Genomic DNA, 9,569 nt, shown 5'->3' on the forward strand with positions numbered 1-9,569 from the left:
AAGGCTTATAGTCAGTCTTGGCTGAAGAGCTCCCTGTGAGGACCTGCCCCAAACTGTTCGTTTTATTCACGGGACATGGAGGCTTCTAAAGGAGGAATGATTGCGATGAAGTGGCAGAGTGGCAAGCACAGAGCAAGGTTTCTGGTGTCCAGTCCAAGTCCCTTGATATTGTGACACCCTTAAGGGAGTTGGTTCCTTCAAGAAAAATGCTCTGACCCAGAGTGCAGGGATGAATCAGGACACACTCAAGTCCAAGGACTGTTACTAGTCAGCAAATGAGCATTTTGTCAGCAGAACACTAAACGCATGCCCTTTCTGCTAAAGCATAGCCAAAATAAAATTCATGCTCTATTAGTACATTATGCTATTTTTTTCTAATTATGAAACAACATATATTTTATTCTTAGGGAAATCCAGAGAGAGAGAACAAAAATGTTCACTGTTGTCCCAGAGTGCGAAGATAAACTCTGCTTTCTTTGGGGGATATTTTATTATGCATATTTTGTTTGATGTGACGTATGTGTCCTTGAACATATGACTGCATTTCCGGTCTGGAATATTGTTGCCTTTGGTTTTGTTTGCTTGGCATTTTAAATAGCATATGTAAGAACTGTCTTAGAGCAAACTTCTCAGGTGTATTTTTGATGTATTTCTATGCAATATTTCATGGTTGCAATGGGCAATAATGTTAGTAGCCATTTGCTTTTTCACTTTAATTTTGAATTATTTCATTTTTACAAATTATAAATAACGGCGCTCGTGGATGTTTTTGCATATAAATCTTCTACAGCCTTGATTATTCCTTTAGAATCTATTAAAATTGAAATGACCTAAGAGGTATAAACCTTTTAAAGCTATTGATACCTGTTTCCAATGACTACATCATATAATAATGTCAAGTTCCACTGGAATGGGCTTTTTTAAAAAAATGAAGTTTGTATTTTAAATAGAAGTTTCTATATAATTATGACCTTGTCTTACACCCTCAGTTGGAGAAAGTGCAGCTGTGATTAACATAATTTTCCTACCTACTGTAACTTATGTAATAAAAACTCAAAGTATTTGGGGAGGAGGGTGTTGTCCTTAAATGTGTTACTCTTTTTACAGAGTGCATGGTAGGGAAATGAAGTCATGAGATTGAGGCTCAGGTGCAGATCTCAAATTATTATAGTAACTTTGTTTCCAATGCATTCATATACATAAGAACGCGAGTCACCGAATGAGGCTCAGCTGCAGTGCTTGCAGACTTCAGACCCCGAGTTAAATACTACCTCCTTGCTAAGTGGCCCAGAATTGAATTTTTTGCTGTTCTCAACGTGCCTCTCTCTGTGTCTGTCTCTCCCTCCCCCGCCTCCTTAGCCACCCACATTATAAACGTAGTTTGGATTCGTTATGCAAAAGGTTATCATCTACTTCCCCTCATTGGTCTTCCTGTTGGCTGAGCCGACAGAATGCTGATGCCCAGGCTTGCTTCCTCCAGTGGCAGGAATGTCCGCTGGGCATCTCTGTGTGCCCAGCACTGGCCCAGGCTGTATCTGCGCCGTGATATCAGACAGCTACAGCTCCTGTCCTGTGAGACTTGCCATTTGTTGGGGAATCTGATGTCAGTGGTGAGTTCTGCAGCTGTGCTTGCAGTCTGCTTTGTGGAAAAGGTGACGGAGGAGAAGCGCAGTACCTTAAGGAGCACAGGTGCAGATCAGAGATGTCCCTGTCCCTGAGGACGTGACCTGAGCACTGAGACCTAAAGGAGCAGGAAATTCCCTGGTAAAGGCACACCTGCTTGAGGGCAGAAGTTAGAAGCAGAAGGAATGTTAGAGCTATACGTGAAGTCGGGATTGGAGAGACAAACGGACTCTCTTGTGTCAGGAACAACTGTCATAGTTACTTCTGTAACACATGGGTGTTGTATATTTGAGATCCTAGAAATCTAAATCTTGCAGAAAAGAGATTTCACCAATTAAAATCGCACTACCTACAATTTAAAGCTCCCAGGGTAACTTCCAAGTAAACCTCAACCTCTTAAAAACTTTCCTCCAGCTGCTCCTTACCGAAGACTGCTTTTTAGCCAAATATGAGCCGAGAAAAGAGAGCTACACCCATGCAGATACTCTGATTATTGTTCTCGAATCCCCATGTCAACTCTGAACCACAGCACCCAGATGAACCAGTGTGGGCTCAGAGCACTTTGAGTCTGGCCCAGGTTCACAAGCGCATTGAATGGTAAAGCCATATTTTCACCTAGCTCTGTCAGATTCATAAGTCCTGCTGTCTCTCATACGCAGCAGGGATAAGTTGCAGGAGAGGAAAGTACATATGAATAGGACCTTGTCCTTGGTACCTCTGGGCATACTGCTCCAACAGTTGGCTGGAGCCCTGTGAGCTAGGACTGGGAAGTGGAACATGGGATTCCCTGCCTCTTGCCTCCCATAGGCAAATAGGAGAGCAGCTTTTCTGGTAGCAAAGACTGAGTGGTGGTCTATGAGGCTTTGATCTTGCCACTCAACCCTCACATCCTAAGACATAGGTCTTTCCCAGGGTGTTCACAGTGCGGGAGAAAGTTCTGGGCTCTGTGTCCAGTTTCCACAGTAGGAAGACTCTTAGGAGACGAAAGGGGTTTTCTTCCTTTCAGTCCCCTGACCTTACATGTTGGACCTATTAATTCCCACCTGTCCCTTTGGCCCCAGTCACATATCATTGGAAATTCCCTTCCTCTAAGGCTGACACTCAGAAACACATCCATAGGGTAGATGTGTTTCAGTCACTCTCCTGGACTCTAAGGATTCCGTTAATTGAGCATGTACCACATGGCTGTGAGATCTCTGTCTCATTTAGACTTCAAAAAAAAAATCTAGCAAGGTAGAAAATTAAGTCTGAGAGAGGAGAAGCCATTTCTCCAAAGTGACATAGTTGTGTGTAGGATTTAGGATTTCCTAACACCAGACAATCATAATAGCTAGTACTTATTGAGAGGTTACACTTTGCCAAGCATAGTGTTAACTGCTTTTACATATCATTTCATCTCATCAGCACAGTAGCTCTGTTGTAAGTGTTGCCCTTTTATCTTTATTTTAGAGATGATGAAACTGATTTGGAAGGGTTAACTTCATCCAACTAGCAAGTGGTGGAGCTGAGATACAATCTAGAGAATTAAACCAGAAAGTGCCAACCTCTAACCTTTCTGACCATCTTGTTGCAATAGGCTGTGCCTTGCCCAAGAATTCTTGCTTTTCTCAGAGATGAACTTCTTGTTTCATAGACCTCCTGGAATGGAGTTATTTGTATGAACTCCAGGCCAGGGTTAAGCTCTCAGCACCCTTTCCCAGACTTGCTTCTTGCCAGCTCTCCGCCTAAGCCTTTTCCTGGTCCCCAGGGCTGGGGCCTCCCAGTTCCTTGGCCCAGCATGATGTCTGTCTGCTCCCTCCATTCTTCCTCCACTGTTCATCTTTACAGACGCCAGCTGTTCCCCACATATGCTTGCAGAGTGACCTGGGCCCGGCTGGCAGACAAGAGCAAGACAGTGCAGGAAATTCTGTCTGCCAGGGGTGTCTAAACCTTGTACTCAGACACCTGCCCATAGTGTGAAGCAGACAGGAAGGGTCAGGACTCAGCTTTGTAGGATGTCAATTTATAATTGCCTTGTTGGAGCCTTAAGAAGTGTTGAATTCAGAGCAGATTTCCAGGATGGTTACTCAAATGATTTTCTCACATAACAATAACAACAACAACAACAACAATAACAACAAAGTCAGTTTGTTATTGGAATCATTCTAAGTAATCATTTTTCAGAGGTGTGAGGAAGGAAGAGGAAATGTCTTTACTATATTCAACATACCAAAGTCTTCTTAGGCGTGGTGGCTTACAACACCACTTATGGTCATATTTCAGGTGGCTTCTACAAGCGCGATTCTAGAAGATGTCTAGAAGTTGGGGTATAGTCCTAAGTCTGTGACTTTGAAACAGGCCAGTCTCATTAAGGAGTTTTATCTGTTGACATATGGATTAAATTCATGATTAAGGACTCTTCCCATGGCTTCTTGGACAAAGTGGTCAATGAGAAGGAACTTGAAAGCCAGTTAGGACTGAGAATTTGGAGACTAAGACGATTCGCACCACATTCCAGAACAAGATTGCACATCCAATTCACAACACTAAGTGTAGTGCTGTCACATTTATTTACTAAACCTGGAAACCATTCTTACATGAGCATATGATTTACTAGGGAAGGTTTTCATACCCAATGTGTAGCCCATTGATCTGAGGCGCCTAGTGATTCTATTGGATATGAGAAGATAATCCAAATCACTGAGTGGAGAACAGCCTTCTTAGCTGAGTAGGCCAGTGGCTCACACTGATAAAGGGCTGAAGTTGGACGATCTATAGCACTATATATTCTTGACTCAGAAACAAGAATAATTCTACACTGCGATCATAACCCACCTCTGCATGTAGTGCTTTCCCACTTTACTTGGAGGGAAAAACAGTCTTCCCATGGCCTACCATGTTCTACATGTACTACCATCTACACGACCTCTCCGACTTCATCCCCATTCCCTGTGCTCCACTCCAGCCCTCTGGACTCCCTGCTGCTCTTTGCTCAGGGTCGGCATCCTTCCACCACGTCGCTGTCTTCATCACCGGCTGTTCCTTTGGCTGAGAACACTTGTTTCCATGCATCCTCATGACTCCTCCCTCACCTCCTCTGAATCTTCACTCAAGTGCCATGTTCTCAGTGACCACCACGCTGACCATTCACCCCAACCTCTCCTCCCTCTCACACATTTTTCATGTCTTACACTTTTTGTTTTCTTTCCATAACACTCATCACACTGACTGATACGGTGATGGGGTCTATAATGCTGATGGTCATCATAACACTTTAAGACAGAAAAGTTGGATTCCTTCGTAAGATGGAACTAAAATCTATTTACTCTCTATTATCAGACAACTTCCACCTTTTCTTGTTGCTAGAATGAAAATGTCAAGAGGTAAGAATATACTTCTTTTGCTCAGTGAGGTCTTCCAAGGTCCACTGTACCTCACTGATTCCTCTTCTCATAGTAAGTGCTATATTATGAAAGTCTTTCCTGGGCTATTCCTAAGGGAGGACCAAAGAGAGATATGAGAAGAGTGCTTCTGGCAGGGGGCATTGTCTATGCCAGGGGCAAAACATCAGGGAAAGTTTTAAGGAAATTATAATTCCCTGAGAATTGCTAGAGCAGAGTGCACAAGGAAAGAGGTAAGAGACAAGCCCAGATGGGCAAGCAAGGCATTTGTAACTAAGGCCAGGCAGTTTGAACTTTTGCCAAAGGGCAGTATGTATATTCAGATATGATCTTAAGCACTGACCAATCTAGGGGATTCTGGAAGTCTTCCCAGAAGAGGAAGTAGATATGTTTAACTTGGATGGCTAGTAAGATACAACAGGCAGATGGTGAAGCAGACTACACTAACTCTTCTGTATCCAGTATCCAGTAACTTCAGAAGTGTTATGGCTCCTTCCCTTTTAAGGTGTGGCTCTGACTTTTTTCGTGTAAAGGAAGAGAATGTTCATTTTTAGCTTGGTCCTATGAAGAAATCCAACCTATCTGTCCCCCAAAGTTATCACCTTTTCAACATATTGACAGTATAGCTACTGCCATCAAGGCCAGTCACCAGCATCTCCATCACCATAAACTCACGACCTCTACAACCATCATTATCATTGTCTTCATCATTTATTGAACACATATTTTATGGCATATGCTGTACTAAGTGCTTTTCCTGGATTTTATGCTTTATGAAAAACAATTCTATGTGATAGGATTATTATTACCTCCATTTTACAGATAGAGAAACTGAACCCCAGAAAGGGAACTTGTGTGAGAGCACACACTAAGTTGACAAAAGGGAAAAGACTCCAACCCAAGTATCCTCATGAAGTACAATGCTTTTCTCCACTTTCCCCATGTTTTCCTGCATTTTATCCTCCCTTTATCCATAGGAACAATTTACTCACTTTTAAACATATCTCTGTATTCATTAATTGTGCCATGCTCTGTCTGGGCACTATATTCCTACCCCCATGAAGCTTACAGAGGATTAATACTTCACACCATGCCTTCTTCTACTTGACCTCATTAACCCTTTCCATGTACACTGGGGAAACCCCGAGACTCAGGCAGGTGAAGAGACTCACCTAGGGTACCACAGCCAGGAGGTGGCAAAAACAAAGTTTTCTGACTATAAGCATAGGAGGCCTCTTATTTCTCCACTGCATACACACTACTCTCTGCTTGTTACCTCCCAGATGAGTCTGAGTCAGATTCCAGCCCCTGCCTGTCTCCTACCCCTATACAAGACCTGCAGCCAGAGCCTCATGTTGTGTCTGCCTGAGCTGCATTCCTGACCCACTCACACACAGATGGAAGAGTTGGCCTAAGCAACTCATCAGAGAAAGAAACTTCTGTGCCTGAAGACCGTCTCTAGCCCAGAGATTAAAAGGAAAGAATTCTGGCCTTGGACCATTGAACCACACTGGTTAACAGAGGCCACATTGGGTATCCAAGCCATTTATGGGACAGACCTGCCACTTGATACTGGGAATTTCCAAATGGCCATCATGGAGCTCAAGCTGTGTGTGATAGGTTTTTGTAGGAGGTCATCTGCAGAAAAGTAAGAAGCATCTTGGAGAGGCAGGGAATCTTGGAATTGGACTTGGATCTCTGATTTTAACAGCATGTAATTCGCCTCCCTATATCTCAGTTTCTTCCTCTGTGAAGAGAAGATCTTGACTCCTAGTCTCCCTGATTCCTGGGGAAAGGTCCTGGGGAGTAATTACAAACATGGATACAGATTCCAGGCCACCTGCCAGCCAGTGATTTACCTCTTTGCATCTTAGTTCTAAGATGTAAGTGGGGACTGTAAGAATAGCTGCCTTATTAGGGTTGCTAGGAAGGGTGAATGAGATAATACACATTGAGTTTAGCTCAGTGCCAAGCACATCACAAGAGATAAAGACCACTGGCTATTAAGAAGAGAGAAACAGCAGTCAGCCCTTCCAGATCTTGAAGAAAATTCCTTTTTTCTTTTACTCTGTCTTGATGAAATATCCCGGTATTTGAATGGAGTTTAGGGTCCTGTACCATCAACTTACTTGTGGCACTGATGTTTGTGGCAAGTTGGTTTCGCTTTAAACATTCTGAAGCCTCAATTTTCTTGTCTGCAAGGTGGGTAGCTCTTCATGATAGTTCCCTAGAATTGTGCAGAATTAATAAGCCAGCATGGGACATCATGTGGCACGTGGCAGATCTTTGAGAATCACTGATGTCTATGATAATATTCAGTGCAGGAACCTACATAAACATGCTTCCCCCAGTTTCTCCCAGGTCAAACTTTCAGACAGCTAGGACTCTGCTTCTCCCAACTTTAAACACTTGATCCGGGAGAAATCTTGGGGCAAGAGTAAACTCCAAGGCAAGCTCAAAAGGGCAGTCCACAAACAGGCAAGAGAAGGGAATGAGACTCTATCCCCCTCCTCTGCATTGAACATGCTGAGAACTAGTTTGGAGATGAGCCAATTGCATTGACTTCACTCCAGAGCATTGTGCTCTTTATGTGAGGAGCTCTGCCTTATAGATGTAGAGACTGAGGTCCACAGAGTATCAGGAATTTGCTGAAAGTCATACAGTTCCTATGAGGAGCCTACCGCTGAATGCCAAACTCCTAGTAAGCTGCATTTACAAGCTTGTAGTGGATCTGGCTCTGGCTAAGTCTCTTTAGACCAAACCTTCTAGACTTGGTCATATATGGCTTGGTACCTTCTTTTGGTTTCCAGACATGTCTCTCTGTTTAAATTCTAAAACTGCCCGAGTTAATTTGGCAAGGAAGTGAATGGTAACAACCACTTGAACATAGCCAGAATACCTCAATGAGCATGATAAACTAGTAATATCTAGAACCTTACTGTCCAAAGATTTTGGAGAGAGGACAAGGTCACCGGAGGATAGAAAGAAGAGTATGGAAGACAGAGTTTATGGGGAATGTCTGTTTCTATTCCTTTCTGACCAGACCTTTGCCTTCTACCTTTCTCTCATTGAGAAAGATTTTTCAGCTAGTTAGGACTCTAGAAACCATGAAGCTCAATTGTTATTATACTCATAGGGAAACCCAGACAGGGGAATAACTTGTACAAATAGAAGCCCAGACAGGGGAATAACTTGTACAAAGTCACCCAGCAAATTATTCCAAGAGCAGAGGCTCTCTGACTTGTACAGTATTCTTTGTGTATGTTCAGGCATTCATTTGTCCATCCATTGGTGGGTTCACTGAATGTTATTACATGGTAAAGATGAACTTCAATGCCTCAACCCTTTCTGATCTGGCTGCATGTGAAGAAGTAATTCCATACAAGTAGTACAAAAGTTGGAGGTGATATAGTAGGAAAGTGATGGTGCCATCTTTGGCCATGCCAGTGAGGGAGGGGCTGATTGTTGAGATAAGATTCGAAGGATGAGAAGGAGATCATTGAGGGAGAGGAACATGGGTGGCTAAATATGTGAAGGTAAGAAAGAATTTGGGGGTATTTGTGGAAACTATGAATAAATAAGCCACTGAAAGAGAAAAGGAAACAGGTGAGGTCTGAGAATGTGCAGAGGCCAGATGCAAGGCCTTCAGTCTGTAGTAGAGATTTCGAATTTTATTCTAAGAGAAAGAATTCATCAAATTTCTTCCTGTGTGAGATGCACACGTCAGATTTCCCCTAATGACTCTTGGAGCTCAATTGGGAAAGTATTAGACAGTTATAGAGAAGGCAGTAGAGGTAACTGTGTCATTCTAATCATAAAATGTGAGCAAAGGCAAGAGAAGAGTGTAGATAATGGGGTGGGTGAGTTGAGGCAAAAGAGGTATCCAAGTCCGGGAGGTAGGAGAGAGGGGACAATAAACATAGAAGATGGTGAAACAGGAATCAGTGAGAAATCTGACCCAGCACATATGTGCTTCCCATCAAGCATCGCCTACATGCTGGCCCATGTTCTAGGCTTTTGTAACTTTCTTCTGGTTAGACCTTCACTACCATATGAAATGTGATTTTTTAAAAAAATCTCCCTATTGTAGATGTAGAAACAAAGGGTCATTGTAGTGAAGGAATTTTCTCAAAACTGTTCAATGAGGGTGAAGCAAGTGGATCCCAGCCACTGCCTTTGGGCTGCCAGGGCGGTACTGTGCACAGGCTCGCTCAGCTTTTGGACTTGCTCGGCCCTGAGTTTCCCCACTTGGACCTGGAATGCTTTTGCTCCATGCCTCTTCCAATTCTAGTACTCTTCTCTTGAAAGTGAAGAGGTCATGAAAAGATAACCCTAGAAGTTGCAAAAGAATACTCTAGATCGGGGGTGGCAATGCTATGGCATGCATGGCATAATAGGCTGACTGTTATCATTGAAAGCTCTAAAGGATTTGCCATCACTACCCATATCTAGATGGAATAGTCTAGATCTGTTTCACAGAGTTGCAGAGAAGGGAGAGAGAATGGTCTGTGCAGGGAACCCAGAGCAAGAACCCATGAGCAAAAAAAAAAAAAAAAAAAAAAAGAA

General features: G+C 43.1%; 1 protein-coding gene across 1 annotated transcript in view; it reads left to right on the top strand.

Moving 5' to 3' along the window:
• The window catches only part of Pappa (pappalysin 1), a 240,106-nt gene that overhangs the window by 225,189 nt on the left and 5,348 nt on the right, over window positions 1–9,569 (top strand). The gene's annotated exons all lie outside the window — the stretch shown is intronic.

Source organism: Fukomys damarensis, unplaced genomic scaffold, assembly GCF_012274545.1.
Source record: "Fukomys damarensis isolate Sample0158 unplaced genomic scaffold, DMR_v1.0_HiC HiC_scaffold_36, whole genome shotgun sequence".
Classification (NCBI taxonomy): Eukaryota; Metazoa; Chordata; class Mammalia; order Rodentia; family Bathyergidae; genus Fukomys; species Fukomys damarensis.